The sequence below is a fragment of the Ranitomeya variabilis genome, chromosome 4, assembly GCF_051348905.1.
Source record: "Ranitomeya variabilis isolate aRanVar5 chromosome 4, aRanVar5.hap1, whole genome shotgun sequence".
NCBI lineage: Eukaryota > Metazoa > Chordata > Amphibia > Anura > Dendrobatidae > Ranitomeya > Ranitomeya variabilis.
This window is the reverse complement of record NC_135235.1, coordinates 35,098,351-35,117,605: the sequence shown is the minus strand read 5'-3', so window position 1 is coordinate 35,117,605 and position 19,255 is coordinate 35,098,351. Positions and strand designations below refer to the sequence as shown.

The 19,255-nt window shown below is 40.7% G+C and overlaps 1 protein-coding gene across 6 annotated transcripts in view; it reads left to right on the top strand.

Moving 5' to 3' along the window:
* The window catches only part of CRTAC1 (cartilage acidic protein 1), a 526,287-nt gene that overhangs the window by 25,795 nt on the left and 481,237 nt on the right, over window positions 1–19,255 (top strand). Inside the window, exon 1 of one of the 6 annotated variants that reach the window (XM_077258321.1) lies at window positions 17,108–17,203. The exons of the other annotated variants lie outside the window; for them this stretch is intronic. The gene's annotated coding sequence lies outside the window, so the exon portion shown is untranslated. Of the gene's footprint in view, window positions 1–17,107; window positions 17,204–19,255 lie in introns of those variants that run through there. 6 annotated transcript variants of the gene reach the window in all.

Here is a 19,255-nt window from a genome sequence, read left to right as displayed (position 1 = left end):
TCCTAAGTCATCTATATGGACTTGTAGGTCATAGGAAGCTTCATAAAATGATACCTTCATCTGTGATCCAATTTTTTATTACATAGAAATCCATGTTTTTCTTAATATGTAAATGAGCCGTTAAGATCAGCAAAGCTGTCAGGTGTCCTTTAATTTTAATTACACATTTTATATTACTTTATATTTTTGGTAAACGAATCACTTGTTTTTATTGATGTGTTATCCGATCGTTACATAATATCGATTAAATGTTCTTAACCTTGTTCACTTTTTGATTACTTTAATATATTGGATTGTCCGTGACTGCCTGAACTTTTCACCTGAATCTATCGTTTGCTCTACATCCGAAAAGTTTTGCAAGATGTAGTGATTTTCCCAAGATCATTTTTTGTATTACACATTAAAAATTCCGTTTAACGATCTGAAGATCTAACGTAAAGTCGGTGAGGATAGGTAAAAAGGAATTACGTGCATATGCTAGATACTGCGTGAACAGACAGAAAGAATTAGGATGGAAAAAGTTCTAGAGACAAAAAAGCATGTGTAGGGTTTACATTATTTTTACAGGGATTTTTTAGGAATTCACAAGGAAGATCTACAGCCCTGTTGTTAAAATCGAAGTCCAACAAGACAATGACCCTAAGCACACAGCCAAAATAACAAAGGAGAACAACTCTGTGACCATTCTTGACCGGCCCAGCCAGACCCCTGACCTAAACCCAATTGAGCATCTCGGGAGAGACCTGAAAATGGCATCCACCAACGTTCACCATCCAACCTGACGGAACTGGAGAGGATCTGCAAGGAAGAATGGCCGAGGATCCCCAAATCCAGGTGTGAAAAACTTGTTGCATCATTCCCAAGAAGACTCATGGCTGTACTAGGTCAAAAGGGGCTTCTACTCAATACTGAGCAAAGGGGCTGAATACTTATGACCATGTGAGATTTCAGTTTTTCTTTTTTATTAAATTTGCGAAAATTACTACATTTCTGTTTTTTTTTCAGTCAAGATGTGGTGCAGAGTGTACATTAATGAGAAAGAAATGAACTTTTTTGAATTTACCAAATGGCTGCAATGAAATAAAGAGTGAAAAATTTAAAGGGGTCCGAATACTTTCCGTACCCACTGGATTCTCCATAATCTACATGGCTGTGTAACATATAATAAACGTAATGTATCATGTGTATTATTAACAATAATAGTAATAAGCATTGAATTACTGAACATTAAATAATAATAATATACATTTTCACTACGTTGTAGATTGTTTACAGGCTGTTAAATACATAAGGGTGATGTAATTAATGAGAGTCCTTTAGTATTTTAATTGTTTTTCAAGTTCACCTTGGCTATGATAATTCTAAGTTAAGCTTTCTGATTCTGAGGCCTCTTGAAGTTTGTCCTATTTTTTAAGACCTTGTTCTGCAAAACACAAAGGACAAACTTGTATCTAAGGAGCATGCCCAATATTCTTCTGTACTGCTTGTCATAGTCTGAGGACCCCTACTGTCTTCAATGGAGGTGGGTAATTGGCACAGTCACCGTGATGGCTTTGGGGCATTAAAGTGGCTTGTAATGAGCGTAAGGAAACATTTCTCATTGGGACTTTCTGCTTTTACATCTTTATTTTCTAAGGATGTTTGTGGGGCAAGGCTACATTTAACAGTTTTAAGTGGCAATAATCTTTTACTATTTTATAGGTTGATTATACCAGCCATATAATAAATTGAGGTCAGTAGTATTGAAATATATCATTTACACTATATTGCCCTTTTTTGCTGTTTTTACCCTTTAAATAAATTCAAGGATTATACAGGATTGGAAATAACGTTACTGTTTTTTCTAAAAACAGCACCTCTTCTGTCCAGAGGTTGTGGTTCTATTCACTTCACTAGAGGCTAACTGCAATACCGGATAATACCCATAGGCAAGGGTGGTGCTGTTTCTGGAAGAAGCCAGCTATGTTTTTCCAAGATCTTTAAAGAGATAACACAGGGTGCCATGGTCTGACTGAGGCAAGTTTTAGACCCCAAAAATGTAATATTGATAGCTTATATTAAGGTTCTACAAGTCCATTCCTAACTTCTAGGATGGCCAATAGACAACGAATAAGGTAATTCTTCCGGTTTCCAGAGGTTATGGAGAGCTGACCTAACCACTAAAGGTAGCACCAAAAACTAAATGTGTCCGGCAGACCGGTAGTCAGTTACAAGTCTCACAAACTTTGAGTGCTGGATAAGACAATAAGTTTTTCAATTTTTACCCCACCAAAGCATAGCATGCCACTAGTGATTGGGTAGGGTGTCACGTTTAAAACCTGAAGCTCCAATGTACTCTAATTCCACCATGGCTCATAGGGTTGTCATCCAACTCCTCCAGACCGATGAATATAATTCCTTTCCAGTAATTTCCTCTTGATAAATCCCAGTATCCTAGTTGTGTGCCATGAGAATTATTGGATTGGGTTTTGCCATTCAGTCTACTTATGAGTAGCAGAAACTGTTAACTTTTTAAAGGGGTTTAATGGCATTTTTTGGAGCAGCAAATAGTTAAAAAAATATATATATCCAAGACTGCCACTCCAGGGGTTCCCAACAATGGTGCAGCAACGGCATTATGTCCATCACTCATGTGACCATGGCAACCGACCATTGTCCGTAGAATGTGGTACGCTGGTGGGGTGGACCCACTGCACCGTTGACCAGGGAGAGCCTGGAGGGGCATAACTAAGGGCCCTCCAGGCTCTTCACTAGAGCTCCTGATGGTGTGGTTAAACTTGAGCAGCAGGTGGTCGCAGCTACCACTCCAGGACAGACCCTTTAAGCACAGCAGCTGACCCCAAGGGGACAGGGACAAATTTACGGACTAGGAGTAGCTGGTAGTGCAGGAACAGGATGATGGCCAGGATGGATTGGAGGTGGTTCAGATGGACTGGATTCAGGACCGACAGCCAGACTCAGGGTCCAGGCAAGACTGGCTGGCAGATTCAGACAAGATGGACTCAGTATAAAGTTTTTGATTCAGACAAGACAGATTCAGGGATAGATTTCAGGTACAAACATTATGGGTTCATGAACAATGACCTGACAATGGACCTGAAATCTTACTGAACGCTAATGTTGCTTAGGCACCTCCACACAGGGGAAGATGCCTTAAACAGTTAATGCCTCCTAGCTATTGGCTGGAGACACATCAGGAGTGTGCATGCTACCTCTTTGAGAACTGGGGAGATAGAGCACACCCTAAGAGCACCGCCAGGAGACCTTCGCAGTGTGCTCAGGCCTTGGAACGCAGGAGATGCGGGGAGATACAAGGAATGCAGCTGGGTGGCTGTGGTGGTAAGGATGTCAGCATCCCTGCCGGGGGGAGGGGGATAACATTATGCAGGGATTCTGGGGCATTACAAGATGCTTATATGTGTGACATGTGACCACTGGAACTAGTGACTGATTATAATAGTCAAGTACATTTTATATTTGATGTCATTTCTCCAGGGCTGGGGAATTTAATGGGCAACTGACAATTTATTTTCTTTAATACCATTTCTTGCTGTTTGGTAACTTAAATCTCAGACAACCCCTTTAGGGGCACATCAGGGTCCAATGTCTTCAGAGTTGTTACAGCAGCCCATGCTTAAACTATATTACTACTACAATCATATGAGACTGCTATACCCATGGTAGAATGAAGATGCTATGGGACTGTTGCAATTTCTTCCTTTCCTCAAATTTCCATTGCTATCTTACAGCCTACAATATCTTCTATTTCTAAAAATGGGCAAGGATCTGTTGACAAAAAATCTATTGGAAATAAATATTTATTTGGAACCAACATTACAGATGTGTTTGTGTTGTTTGCCGCAAGTGCAATCAAGCTTCTAGATATGGTCCTGTGGGCAGCACACTGGCATTGAGCTGGCACCGCAGTGCAGCCTCCAGTTTTCTGAACGGTTTCGTTGGACTCTTTTGTGACAGCTGCAGACACTCAGCTCTGGGATTTCTATTTCTCTACTGACAACAGATTTTTTTTCCACTTTGATTTGGGACTATAAATGTCTTTCACTAAAAAATAACCAAGCTGTTATAAAATAAACCGGTCATGTAAATACGCAGCTAAACATCGCTCGGGACTGTTGTATTACACTGAACTATTCTGATGGATTGCTGCCAATTGGGCATGCACTCTTTTCAAGTTATAGGCTATGGACCTCTTTGACATGTAAAAATACATTTTTACATTCTGTATATTAGTAATTACATCATATTTATTATTATTATTAATCATAGTTTTATTTACGTTTTTGTATTATTATTATTTTTATTTTTAAAGTGCCATTAATTCCATGGTCCTTCATACGTGAGGAGGGTTTGCAAACAATAAATATAATGCATATATAAAACACAGTAAACAAACTAATATTGACAGACTGGTACCAAGGTGGAGAAGATCTTTCCCTCAAGGGTTTATAATCTACAGGGTTTTGGGAAAGAAGACGGTAGGATGGGGGTTAGAACGGCTCAGGTTGCAGTGAGGTTGCATCTGAAGGTTTCGGTTGCGGGAGACAATCGGACAAGTTGAGGCACTGAATTCCAGAGGAGGACATATTATTGTGGACACATTTGGGTGAGGAACATACATGAGTCGAGGAGAAAAGCAGATCTTGAGAGAACCAAAAATGAGTCTCCTGACACGTTCCCACACATAGTTTGGAGAAGTATGGTGGAGACAGATCATGGACGGTCTTAAAAGTCATTGGTCGTTTATGTTGGATTTTTTTAGGAAATTTGAAACCAGTAAAGGGATTTGTAGAGGGGAGAGGTGGAGGAGTAGTGAGTAAAGAGGTGGATTAATTAGACAACAGAGTTATAATGACGAATTGGAGAGATGCGAAAGTGTTAGCAGGGAGGCCACTGAGGCGGATATTTCAATATTTGAGGTGGGAGATGATGAGGGAATGCACTAACATTTTAGTAGATTGAGGGTTGAAGAATGGACGAATTCTGGGAATATTTTTGAGTTGGAGGCAGCAAGAGGTGATAAGAGCTTGGATGTGCGGTTTGAAGGACAGAATAGAATCAAGGGTTACACCGAGGTAGCAGACATATAATAGAGGGGAAAGCGTGATATCATTTATTTTGATAGATGATGGAGGTGGTGTCATCAACAAATAGTTGGTACTGGAAGCTTTGGACTTCTTGAGTTGCCCCGATTCAAAAATATAGATGTAGAAGAGTAGTATACAGTTTTGGGTGACACCAACAGAGAAAGGGCAGGATGAGGAAGTAGTATGTGATTGGGAGATACTAAGGCTCTAATTTCTTAAAGTTTTTACACTCAAAAAGTGGCGTAAAAGCATTGGAAAGTCGCAAAGCTGCTGGGAGCCAACTGTCAATCAGCATGACGTTGGCAGTGATGCCATGTCGACAGAGCAGAGCGGGAAAAAAAGAACTGCTCTGTTGATGTGAAGTCAAAGGAAGCTGGAGAATCGCTGCCTGATCCGGGAGAGAACAGGCAGGAAGTTATCAACTACCTGCCGGTAAGTTCTTGGCCCCATAGAAAAAAATAAAGTCCCAGATAACACCTTTAAATAAAGAATATTCAAAAACTTGCTTAACTTAGCATTTAGGAAGGAAATAAAAAAGTATAAAAAATCGTGTGCAGGTGTACATAGTCTTTAAGGATTTTTTCTGCTAAAGATGCCAAGGATAAATGGGCACAAAGCTCAAAGTATGTGTTTGGCTTTGAAGGTCACACTGTTGTATTGGAGCCCTGGGGTTCTAGGTTTGATTCCTATCAAGAGCAAAATCTATATTTCTTTTTGTTTATCCCACTTTACAAAACTATTATAAAAGGTAGTAGTGAAATTTTGTACCTGAAATTTGGAAATTAGATTTTGAGCCCCACTAGGAACTCCTATTGGATTGAATGATGACAGCCTATGCACAGTGCCAGGAATACTGTATGTTAGGAAGATATAAGCAATAGAAAATAGAAAAAATATATACGGTAAATGTGATACCTGACCTTAGATCAACAACCTCAGATGGCGGGTTCTCCATGAGTTTCAGTATAGTATAGCACAGTAATTTAATACTTCTCTATAGATTTCTTACTAGGTTACTGTATGGTGACATTATTTGTGAATTGCAGCAGAAGGTGCTATATCTTGCATCATCCAACATATTGCCCCCCCCAACTGCGTTCTTCCCTATGTTTAGTGGCCACATCAGTGTTTACTTATGAAACCCCCACAAAACGGGATTTGGGCAAATGTGCCAACTGGGCCATTGACTATAATTGTGCAGACGGAGTAACCGAGTTCTTTATTGTCCATCTTTTTTGGCCCTATATACCTACTGGAGGCAGACAACTAGATCAAGTCTATGTCTGGGTGTCTGCCTCCAGTAGGTGTATATGACGGAAAATGAGTCACGATAGAGCGCACGGTGGCTCCGTCTGCATCATTATAGTCAACGGCCCTGTTGGCACTTACACCCAAATCCCATTTTGTGGAGGGGTCAGATATAAGCCCAAACGGGGCTACTAAGCGTAGGGAAGAACACACTGTGAAAGGGGCATTAGATTATTATGGGAAGTCCCTCAATATATTCAGGCTGCGCTCATTTTGACTTCCATCGTTAAACAGTCGTTTGTTTAACTCTGTGTATTCAGAATAGTGATATGATATGCAAGCATGTAGGGCTGCAGTCACTGATTGGCTGCAGTGGTCATATGATATGCAGGGATGCAATCACTGATTGGCTTGGCTGCAGCTGTTATATGATATACAATTCTGAAGCCACTGATTGGCTGTAGCGGATATATGATATACAAGGAAGCAGGACTGAAAGTGGAGCTGGTCTCAAAGGTAAGTACAGGTTTTTTCTAATTTATGCAACAGTCTTAGTCCATAAAGTCTCAGGATGGAGCACGAGTTTATGTTCTCTTTATTGTGGGTGTTTCTGTGTCCTATATTGATGTTCTTCCTTAGCTGAATACATTTAGGCTCAATATTCTTATTTGAACCGGACCATTACAATACTCCTGCTTCTAGGTCATGAAAAAGATGGATTGAAAAATGTTTTTTTTTAAACTTTTTGAAGCAAACTAATAAAATGTAATGTCAGGATCAGATAAGGGGAAATCAATTTATAGGCTCAAAATTTGCTAAACATTTTTTTTTAAAACTTATGGAGAAAAGATTCATAAAGATATTTTTCATCAATAACAAATGGAGCATCTGTCAACCAGAATACATTTCCTCATACACTATAATCACATCATGAATTTCTTTTTCACAGGATTCATTACTGATACTTATGGATCCATTATAATCTGCCATGGTCCATAATGGTCAGTTTTGATGGATCTATTTTCTTCTTTCAATATGAACCACATTACGTCCATGAGGCTCAACCAATGGAGAAGTGGGCACTGTGGAGGAACATAGAAAACTATATACGGTATATAACAATAACTATAACTTTAGTTATGACTAAAACTATATACCGTAATACAAAATGAAAACAAAACTGTTCTTTTCTGTATTCACAACAACAAGAAAAAAAAAAAAAAAATATATATATATATATATATATATATATATATATATATATATATATATATATATATATATATATATAAAGTATATATCTTTTTGTTGATCCAGAAAGTTGTTTTAACAATTCCTTGTTTGTGTGGCTCAAATCAAGCATAATACTATTAAGTAAGATTTTTCATCTAACCATCAATTTGATTGGTTTGAAAGGTGAAACTATGACTGGGTACACTTCAACCACTGATCCTGTGCTTGGGGGAGATGAGCAAAACATTAAGATTATGTTCACACGACGGAGTTTTTTTTTAAGCTCTAAAATTGTCTTAAAAATTGCTTCAAAATCACCTGGATAACTTTTTTAAATTAATTTCTCTAAAAAATCTTACGCAAAGGTTTTTGAGCTTTTTTCTTTCAGAAGTCATGAAAAATACCTGATGGAGAAAAAAAGTGATCGTCACTTCTTTGGAATCAGATCATTATGGAATCTGATCCAAACTAGTAACTACCCAATCAAAATGCTACAAACAACACTTTTACCTTCAAGAAAATGTTTCCACTAATTTTTTGGGGGGGCGTGGTTTTTGAAGTGGATCCACATAAAAAAAAACCAATTCAAATATACTTTGAATGTTCTTTGGAGTCGATCTACTTTATAATTAGTGTAAAAAAAAGCTTTGTGTGAACGTTCTCCAAAAACTGCCTTCGAAAATGCTTCAGAAAACCAAAAACTCCACCAAAAAGAAGCACTGAAAAACCTGTCGGTTTTAAAAGCCTCAAAAATTGTACCAAAGGATGAGCTATGAATTGGTATAATGGTTTGATGAGAAAACCTTACTTTCCCTAGTTGGGTCATTGAAAGTCAAAACAAGGATCCATGTTTTAGGCTTCATCATTGGTAAAATGAGTGCATACTTGTGAGCTTGCTCTTTTTTGGTTGCTGGGACTTCCTGCTTGGAACGGAGGGAGAGAGCTGCCTCATTCCGAGTCTGGACACAGAACTTTTTACTGGATGTCTGCAGATGATTTTTTCCCGTTTTCACGCCTCTTATTCATTTATTCCTTTTTGTTGGAATTATGCTGTTTTTGTCTGGCTTCCTACATTTCATTGCCTCATGTAGAATAATGGTTTACGTCTTTAACGTTACCTAGCCTTTTCTGTGCTCTGTATCTAATTTTAACTTAGCTGGATGTATTGTATTTTTTTTTTTCTTCCTGTAGAAGTTATCAATCAAAAATGCCACAGAGAACTGACTAGTGTGATGGGATGCTTCTTGGTTATTCCTCGCTTCTTTCACAGTCCATCAACCAGAACCTCAGCTGTATTCCAGTCCCAGGAAATAAACAATGTTAATTACTCTGCAATGTAAAATGCACGTTCCTCATTATATTGCGCTTAAAAAAAAAAGGAATATTTTTCAATATCATTAAATGTAATTGGTGCTTTAGCAACGATGAGTATTTTTTAGATTAAACATATTACAGTCTATGATTATGCTAAAACCTTATGAACTCGAGACGGCTCAGTAGTTCATCTATATGTTTTGGACATATGTTTATTAAAGATACGGTGAGAACAAGATAATGCGCATCTCAATAATTAATTCTACAAGCAGGATTGTCTTCTGCAGAATCCAATTTGGGAAAAGCAGATGCATACATACATACAAAATTAAAATGGTTCTTGTGGGCTCGAGCATCAGAAACTAACCGACTCCCTCTCTGCTGCACCCTAATCAAAACATCAATTTCAGAAAAGGCACACAGTCTGTGTAATATTCCCCCTTTCCCAAATTACCCATCGGCTTGATTCATGCGCCATGCGAAGGCCAGGATTTACAAGAGTTAATAGTGGATTTTTTTTTTGCCCTAAAAGCTCAGTGGCTGCGAATCTACCGGTCGTCAAAAGGAAAACATCATATGCTCTGCTCTAACGATGAGCCAATCAAATTTTTTACGATTTTGCCCAAAATTTCAGATTGCAGTGAATAATTGTTTTTTGTTTATTTGATTTGCACGAATCCAGCAAAACAGTGGTGTTAAAATAAAAAAGTACTCACATGTCCTAGGCTCTCATTTGTCTTACACTGCCTCTGCTGCAGCTATTGGTCCTCCGTAATGGTGTTCGGTTTTGCCAACACAAAGGCCAGGTAATGAGGAGCCCATTTCTGCACAGGGGCCTCCCAAGATGTTCTCATGTTGAGCCAATCTGAGCCTGGAGGTTGGAGACATTGTATCCTAAGGATGTCCACAATTGCCAGTTGTCCCAAAACATCAGAGAGACTACTACAAAAAAGGATTTCACAGATTCTTGTGAAAAAACTCCTGGATGCACTTGAAGCTGCCATAGCTCGGTTTGGGGATTCTGTCTTGTGACCTGTTGCTCTGTAATCGGTTCCTTTGTCTACTGAGCTGTTGTTCTTCCTTCCCTGTCCAAATGCTGATGGTTTCCATTGTCTTTGTTTTCCTTTCTTGGTTTGCTCCTCTCCAGGTGTTTCTCCTTTTCCAGTTTTGGTTTGCGCTATCACATTCTGGGTGAGGCTTTATATGTTCAGTGTTCACCCTTCACTGCACTTCCTTGCTGGCTATGTAGTGGATGTGTATTCAGTAGTTCCAGACCTTCAGCTAAGGTATTCTGTTTGCTTTCCCTCCCTGCACCTTTTCCTTTACTTGTGCCTTTTAGTTTTAGTTCTCCTTAGCTTTCCCTCTCTACTCTATATGACTGTGTTTTAGTTTCTCACCCTGGGTTTTCGTATCTTACTTCCCATTTTTTCCCCTTCGTTGGCAGTGTGTTGCATCTTCCTGCTTGGTACAACAACCCTTTGACAGCCTTTTAGGTAATTATGTTTGATGTGTTGTTTTGACTTCTCACAAAAGTATTTTTTTTATAGTTTACTATGCTGAACTATAGCTGGAAAGAGCATCACTCCTATCATGACATAATACATACAACAGTTTCCAGTTTGGTACGAGGAGATTTTTCATGCGCTCATGTCTTCCCCCTGCTGAGTAAAAACACTAGGGAAGCGGGGGAAGGGTAATAACAACTGCTGTCAACACATTTCTGTTGCAAAAAATTTGTTCTTACCTTTCATTAGTAATCTATCATCAGGAACTTATGATATTTAATTCAGATTTCTATTATCAACATATTTTTACAATTTTAGTTTTAAAAAGGTATGCTATAAACAATCGTGATGTATTCCAGTTTTCATGTCGTTTTCTGCTACTCAATTGTCAGCAGTGCCGTATATAATGGGGTGGAGTCAGCAGAGTCATTTCATTATTATTACACGGTGGCTGAGGTGGAGACTTTACATGTAAGGTGGTGCGAAATGCAAATACTGGATGCAGCTCAACTGCATATAGTGAGAAGCTACTGACTTTAATATATAATTTAACAAACTGAGTTATGTGCTGTAGAGCCAACTCTGATAATTATATGTGTAAAATGATTTTTTTGGGCTTTTGAGAAGTGTCTGACACATGCAGGGCACTGACAACTCCTCTGTTTGTTTAATGATTATTTAATGCTGTTTACAGTTTTATGCCTTTTTATGTTTAATATTAATGAGAATAATAAAAGAGATAACCAGATCCCAATACATTACTTAAAGAGGCACTCCAGGAGAGCCTTCTTCTTTTACTAAGACTATGTTAATCTACTATATTCCTGGCAAGTACTGAATGTTTTTTATTTTATCTGTGATGATTTATTTGCATTTAATTTATTTGCGCTATTTGTAGGATTTTCAACACACTATGTAGTGATCTTTTGCTGAGCCACTTATCTCCTGCTGGTCCATGCACTTCCTTCTTACAGGGCCATCCACAGACATTCTGATGGGCCATACATTGTCTTTCTGATGGATCATGCACTGCCTTCCTGCCAGGCCATGTGTAAATAGATGGATAAGTGAGAAAGTTCACACAGTTAATGCCTAACCGAGTGTCTGCAAGCAAGCACTGCCATCTGCTGATCAAAGATTATAGGAAAAGAGAAAGCAGAGAGAATTAAATTAGTAGGAACCAAACAGTGAAGTGTATGTTCCCTGAAGAAAAATATTGGAGGAGACACCAGGTCAGGTGATAGCTGTGGCGCAGTTAGAAACTATAAAAGGCCGAGGAGGGCAGTGAAGGGGAGGAGTCGGCGCCTTGACCTGTGGCAGGTCGAAAGTGCGGTGCAGTGGAGTTGGCTTACAGCCACCATTACGAGTGAGGAGCCAAGTAACCAGACCAGAGTGAGGAACCGAGTAACCAGACCCGAGTAAGGAACTGAGTGACCAAACCCAAGGGAAGATCCAAGTAATCAGATCTAGACTAGAACCAAAGACGGGAGACCAGAGCTGGGGGATTTGAGTTGAGTGAGCACCTCCAAGATTGAGAGAGACGACCAGGCCGCAGAAGAGGGACGTTGGTGTGAGCCATAGCTTCCGGTGTAGATGTACAGAACAAAGGGGATTGGGGCCATGATGCAGGGTATGAAGGCAGCCAGCTTGACAGTTGTGTGCAAAGTGACTCATCGATAAGGGACTTGCGGCCTAACGGCGGAGTATTGTAGACTCCCATTAGGGCCTGTACGGTGGTCTGTATTGCTTAGAGAGTGACAGAGAGATGACAGTGACTGCTCTGATAGTACTGTGATACACAAGGCGGAGATGTTAGGTCCAAGAAATCACTAATGCTAATCATTATTTACTTGTAATAACAGAATAATAGGGAGTTAATAGAATTGTCTTAATACCTAGTATAGTTGAACTGTATAATAATTGAATATGAATGACTACAATGGCTGTCCTGGCTATCCTCCTAACCCAGCTGCAGGTAATCTGACCAATCCACTTGTGGTTAAAATTGTAATAAAATATGAAATTGTGAACCTGCGCTTAGGAGGAGGTATTGGGATAATCTAAGTGCTTCCTCTGATAGGGATTCTAGAGTAATACATATAGAAACCACTCAACGTACAGCGATAGTGTGCACAAAAGAAGTTAGTAGGCTTGTAGTGCTTTCATATAGGAATAAATTTAGGCATGTAAATTTATTGAAAATATGTCACATAAAGCTAGAATTCCATGCAGATGTATGACTCTAGAATCCCTGTCAGAGGAAGCACTGAGATAATCCCAATACCTCCTCCTAAGCGCAGGTTCACAATTTCATATTTTGAACTGTATAATAATTTACTGTAATTCCAGTTGCCTTACCCTTTGGTATTGTGCAGTAGGCACCACATAGATCTGTGTCAATCAAATATATATCTGTTGGATAAGTTACCACTGAGTCATTTTTTCATTTTTTGTGTTTGTTATGCTTTGCTTGTATAGCGCTGTCATATTCCGCAGTGCTTTACAGACATTATTGCTGACCCCAATGAGGCTCACAATCTGAATTCCCTAGCAGGATGTCTTTAGAGTGTGGGAGGAAACCGGAGAACCCGAAAGAAACCCACACAAACATGGGGAGAACATACAAACTCCTAGCAGATGTTGTCCAAGGAGGGATTTGAACCCAGGACCCCAGTGCTGCAAGGTTGCAGTGCTAACCACTGAGCCACTATGCCTTCTCTGCGTTATTGCATACACGTACTTGTTTACACATTGTGACAAGGTCACTAGCACAGTACTGAAAAGGAGATTTGTGTCACTGCGGTTGTTAGCTTTAGTGATATGAACTTGAGGAAAATCCTCCAGCGCACTAAGTGCTGAGAGGGGTTAATCGGCCATGTTAAGGGCTGGGCTTTTTTGTTAACAGCTGAAGAGTGGATGGGAGGCTGTTCACGATATCTCCACCCTATGAAGGTAAATAGTCAGCCTTCTGGGTCATTCAGGGTTCAGTGTGCCTTGAGGCTAGAGCTCCAGACCTGTTTTTAGTATAGGCTAATTATTGAACGTGTTGGATCATGCTATATGTTATCTTTTGTTTTCCCGTTATGCCAGAAAGGCCATGTTTACTTTGTTGTACTCTGCACTGGTTTATGATTTACCTTTTATACTAAACCAGTAGATGATTCCAACGAGAAGTTCTTGTGCCTACCTCTGTGAACAGCAGAGGGAACCGATCTACCACAACATGCAGTGCCCTTCTGCCGGGTCATACACTGTCCTGCCAGGTCATATGCTCCCCTCCTGACAGGCCATGTTCTGCCCTCCTGCAGGGCCATATGCTCCCCTCCTGACAGGCCATGTTCTGCCCTCCTGCAGGGCCATATGCTCCCCTCCTGACAGGCCATGTTCTGCCCTCCTGCAGGGCCATGCACGGATGTTCTGCTAGGCAATGCACAGATATTCTGCTGGGCCATGCACTGCTCTTCTACTGGGCCACATACTGCTGGGCCATGCACTGCCGGGCCATGCTCTGACCTTCTGCTGATCCATGCACTGTCCTTCTGTTAGTCCTTCTGTTTATGCTTGGCCATGGACTGTCCTTCTGCTGCATTGCCTGGCAGGAGGTAGGTGCATGACCCATCAGATGGACAATGCATGGCTTAGCGGGGTCAGTGAATTGTCCTGTAGGTCAGCGCATGTTCCTGCAAAAGGTTAGCTACTACCGTCAATCAATGACCTCTAAACTATGCTACTGGCATGACTGCACAGAGCCATAGTGTCAGTAAGTAGAATAAGTAACCAGCAACGCACACATACGATTTTCTTGAATCTCAGTAAGTCCATTAACCTCATGGTTTCACTGGTCAGTAGTTGATTTCGACTTTTGATCTTATTCAATTAAGTCAACTTTTACAAGATTACAGTACCCATTTGTAATTCTAAAGGCTCTAAATGTATGCAAGTGAATTCCTGCTATTTAATCACAAGTCATCGGTTTGCTTCCTACCAGGCGCCTTTTAATCATTTTTCAGAGCCATTGTTGTCAGCAGGACTCGCTGCAAGTTAATCAAGTCGGGGAAACTTCAAGATTTCAAGAAGTTAATGACAGCCATTGAGTATAATTAGATGAGAGATGGGCTTTTATGAGAAAGTATAGAGTATAGATACTGGGAAGATAGATATAGATATATACTGTATTAATGTGCAAAGGTTTTAGGCATGTGTGGAAAAAATGCTGCAAAGTAAGTGTGCTTTCAATAATAGAAGTGAAAATAGTTTATTTTCGCCAATTAAAAAAATGCAAAGTGAATGAAGAGAAATCTAAATCCCATCAGTATTTAGTGACCGCCCTTTGCCTTCATCAGTTCTTCCAGATACACTTGTGATGTGCACACGGTTTTTGGACGAACTCGGCAGAAGGTTGTTCCAAATTTCTAACTAACCACTGGAGATGCACGGATATAAAAAAAATTGATCTAGTTTGTTTTCACGAATTTTACTGGGAAAATCGGTTTTCAGAGAAGTTATTCTCAGCTAATTGAATGTCTTTTTTAACCCTACAGAAAATATATATATATATCTTGGTACCGTGTTAGCCAGTGGATAGAAAAATATTTAGAATTGAGAGTCCTCAGTGGTTGATACCTTTTAATGGCTAACTGAAAAGATGGTAACAAATTGCAAGCTTTCGAGACTACACAGGTCCCTTCCTCAGGCATAGTCTATGCTTGAGGAAGAGACCTGTGTAGTCTCGAAAGCTTGCAATTTGTTACCATCTTTTCAGTTAGCCATTAAAAGGTATCAACCACTGAGGATTCTCAATTCTAAATATTTTTTTTGTCCTCTGAGGTTTCTTCAGACCCCAGGTCATAATAAAGATAATATAAAAATAAAATAAGTACTTATATTCACTACAGCAATCACCTCCCTGCACACTGTTTGGTCCTCTGTGCTTCCGGCCCAATGGCCACTCTAGACAGTGCTTATATCCATGGCTAGGCCCCGGAGCATGTGTAGTGAACTCCGGGACCTGCTTGCGGCCTTCTGGCCTAGAGTGAACACCAGGCTGGAAACATACTGCAACACAGGACTCGACAGCAGAAAGGGAGCAGTGCTGGGTGTCTGGAGAGGTAAGCGGATGGCTTACCTTTATAAAAAGAAAAAAAACTCTCCTCAGTGCTCGCCTTTCTCCACGGCCGCTCCTCATTACCCATTGTTCAGTCCTTTGCACTTCTGTCGCGCTGTATCTCTGATCTGATGTTCACTCTAGACCAGGGTTTCAGGCCACGAGTAGGCCCAGGAGTGTGTGCAGTGAACTTCGTTGTCTGCTCACGACCTGAAAAAAGAACACCTGAGCAGGGATTTGACGTGATGGAGGTGCGGAGGATCGGACAGTGACTGGGAGCAAAGTGGGTGGCCAGAGAGGTAGGCAGGAAGGTGAGTATGCATTTTTTTAATCTTTTGCCATCCTACTACTGTTCAAGAAGCCATTTTGCCAGTTAGCACTGAGTCAATTACAAAAAAAATCTGTATTCTCCAGAGCTTTTTTAAAAAAAATTCGAGTAGAATTAAATTCCACGCGAATACATTTGCCATCACTATTCACCACATATCTTCTGTGGATGTCTGCTTGATCCTCTTGTCATATAATCCAACACAGACAAGATGGTGTTGAGATCAGGACTCTGTGGGGCCGTATCATCACTTCCAGGACTCATTGTTCTTCTTTACTCTGAAGATAGTTCTTAATGGCTGGATGTTTGGTGTTGTTGTCCTGTTGAAAAATACATTTCGAGCCAATCCAACGCTCATCCTGCCCTTAGGGTTTGCAATTTTGTTATTTCCAGCTTAAAGGGAACACTCAATGATGATAGTTACTCATTGGAGGCATTACTTCCAAATGTGAGTATGAGTAGTACTAATCGTACATATCTATCGGATTGGCATACAGCAGACACACGGACTTATGAGTGGGAGTGCAGGATACCATTTCTCTTACTCTTTGGTTGGAATTATCCTTTACTGTTAGAGAAGACAAGATTACTAGCCAAATAGAAATATAATACAATGACAGAGCACTCAGATCCTCAAAACAAATTTACTTTGGACCAATTTCCCAAATTGCAGCCAGACTTACCCAAGCAATCTCATCATATCCAGAAGAGAAATGGTACAAAGTAGGGCGCGTTGTCTATGGTTCCCTAGAGATGCGACACAATGCTGCATTACATAATAATACAAAGTGCATCCATTTCATGTCAATATATCATGCTGTCATGGGCGGCCACTTGTTGCAGAAAGTGGATAAAAAAATTGGACAATTCAGTTGAGGGAAGTGGATAGAGTTGTGCATTTATGCTATAGGGGGTGCAGTTGCATCTGGTCTTTGGTGCCTTAGGGGGCCACTCTGCTGCATAAGACACTGGTATTATAGGCTACACATGGCAGGCAGCACTGTTATAAGGTTTGCGTTGTGTTCTGGTTACACCTCAGGGGTTAATTTTAAATTGTTGGTTATAGAAACAAGCAATATTAAGTTATCATCGAGCCTACGACAGCGAAGCACTTGGGGTAAGCAGATGCAGCACATCAGGAATTAGACACGTACGAGAACCTCCTACAGATTCTTCCGCATTTATAATGTAATCTGAAAGGAATATTTAAGGAAAATTCCTCAAACAAAAAAGCAATCTTCCATTTTACACTTCCATTAAATATCGCTGGGACAGAACGACCGCCTGCGCAATCACTAATGTGGAAGCAGCAGTCGCTGTGCATAGTAATATCAGGAGGTCAGGTCCACGGAGGGAAGACGACAAGGTAGGAAGATTTGCGAAGCGATAGCTGAAAATGTGTTATTTCACAGCTACTTGTGATTAGAGAGTACGCAATGATAACGCATTACGGTCTGCGCTCTATGTAGAGATCTAACTTGTCATCATCCAGTAATCCAGATACCGAGCCCAGTAAATGGGATAGTGCCATCTCTGGCCAGATTGGTTTACTAATGCCAAAAATAGAGCTGTGTCTCCTTAGGGAATTGTACAATTGTGCCCTTCCTAATCCTTTCTCGTGGTGTAAAATGACCAGCTCTGGAAAAAAAACCAAATCCCGATACTCTGTAGGGTAATGTTTGCTGTAAGTGTCCATATGTGGCCTCCCTCCAGTGGTTGTGTTAACAATTGCAACCTGTGAATGATTTTTATAATATAATATTGCGATAATGTATTGAGTTTGTATCATGAGTATGTAGATTCCTAAATTCCAGAGAAGGAAAGTGCTGAAACATTTGTAGATTTCACTGCTTTGCTTTGGTTCTATTTAATCTCCCATTTCTGGATAGAAACACAAAAATCTAATGAGCCAGTTTGAATAATATCTTACTAGGTGGATAAAGTATGGGCCAATTCAGTCAACTGGAAACCAGCGGTAGAGATGAAAGGATCGATTGTCAATGGATCAAGTTCGAGTCATTTTTCCTCAAATTCACACAAATTCAAAAATGTTGAGATTCAATTAGCGGGGCGCAAAATTTTGTAAAAAAAAATTGCCTCACAATATTTCTCCCTGCTAAAGCATCAGAGAGCTGGCTAATGTCTTTTTTACATTGCCACGTGGCCTCCCCATAATGCGCTGCAGCTATGACATCTAGTGGATTATCACATCTTGTATAGTTGTGGTCAGTACCGGGGCAATCTGATCAGCAACTCCCAATAAAGCAGTTTGTATGGCAGTGCCTGCTTTTTTTTTCCCAGAGCAACTGGGTAAGTCTCTCTCTCCTGTAGAGTGTAAGCTCTTATGGTCAGCAGGGTCCTCTCTCTACTGTAGAGTGTAAGCTCTTATGGTCAGAGGGGTCCTCTCTCCCCTGTAGAATGTAAGCTCTTATGGTCAGTGAGGTCCTCTCTCTCCTGTAGAATGTAAGCTCTTATGGTCAGTGGGGTCCTCTCTCTCCTGTAGAGTGTAAGCTCTTATGGTCAGTGGGGTCCTCTCTCTCCTGTAGAGTGTAAGCTCTTATGGTCAGTGGGGTCCTCTCTCCTGTAGAGTGTAAGCTCTTATGGTCAGCGGGGTCCTCTCTCTCCTGTAGAATGTAAGCTCTTATGGTCAGTGGGGTCCTCTCTCTCCTGTAGAGTGTAAGCTCTTATGGTAAGTGGGGTCCTCTCTCTCCTGTAGAGTGTAAGCTCTTATGGTCAGTGGGGTCCTCTCTCCCCTGTAGAATGTAAGCTCTTATGGTCAGTGGGGTCCTCTCTCTCCTGTAGAGTGTAAGCTCTTATGGTCAGTGGGGTCCTCTCTCCTGTAGAGTGTAAGCTCTTATGGTCAGCGGGGTCCTCTCTCTCCTGTAGAATGTAAGTTCTTATGGTCAGTGGGGTCCTCTCTCCTGTAGAGTGTAAGCTCTTATGGTCAGCAGGGTCCTCTCTCCTGTAGAGTGTAAGCTCTTATGGTCAGTGGGGTCCTCTCTCTCCTGTAGAATGTAAGTTCTTATGGTCAGCGGGGTCCTCTCTCCTGTAGAGTGTAAGCTCTTATGGTCAGCAGGGTCCTCTCTCCTGTAGAGTGTAAGCTCTTATGGTCAGCGGAGTCCTCTCTCTCCTGTAGAGTGTAAGCTCTTATGGTCAGCAGGGTCCTCTCTCCTGTAGAGTGTAAGCTCTTATGGTCAGTGGGGTCCTCTCCTGTAGAGTGTAAGCTCTTATGGTCAGCGGGGTCCTCTCCTGTAGAGTGTAAGCTCTTATGGTCAGTGGAGTCCTCTCTCTCCTGTAGAGTGTAAGCTCTTATGGTCAGCAGGGTCCTCTCTCCTGTAGAGTGTAAGCTCTTATGGTCAGTGGGGTCCTCTCCTGTAGAGTGTAAGCTCTTATGGTCAGCGGGGTCCTCTCTCTCCTG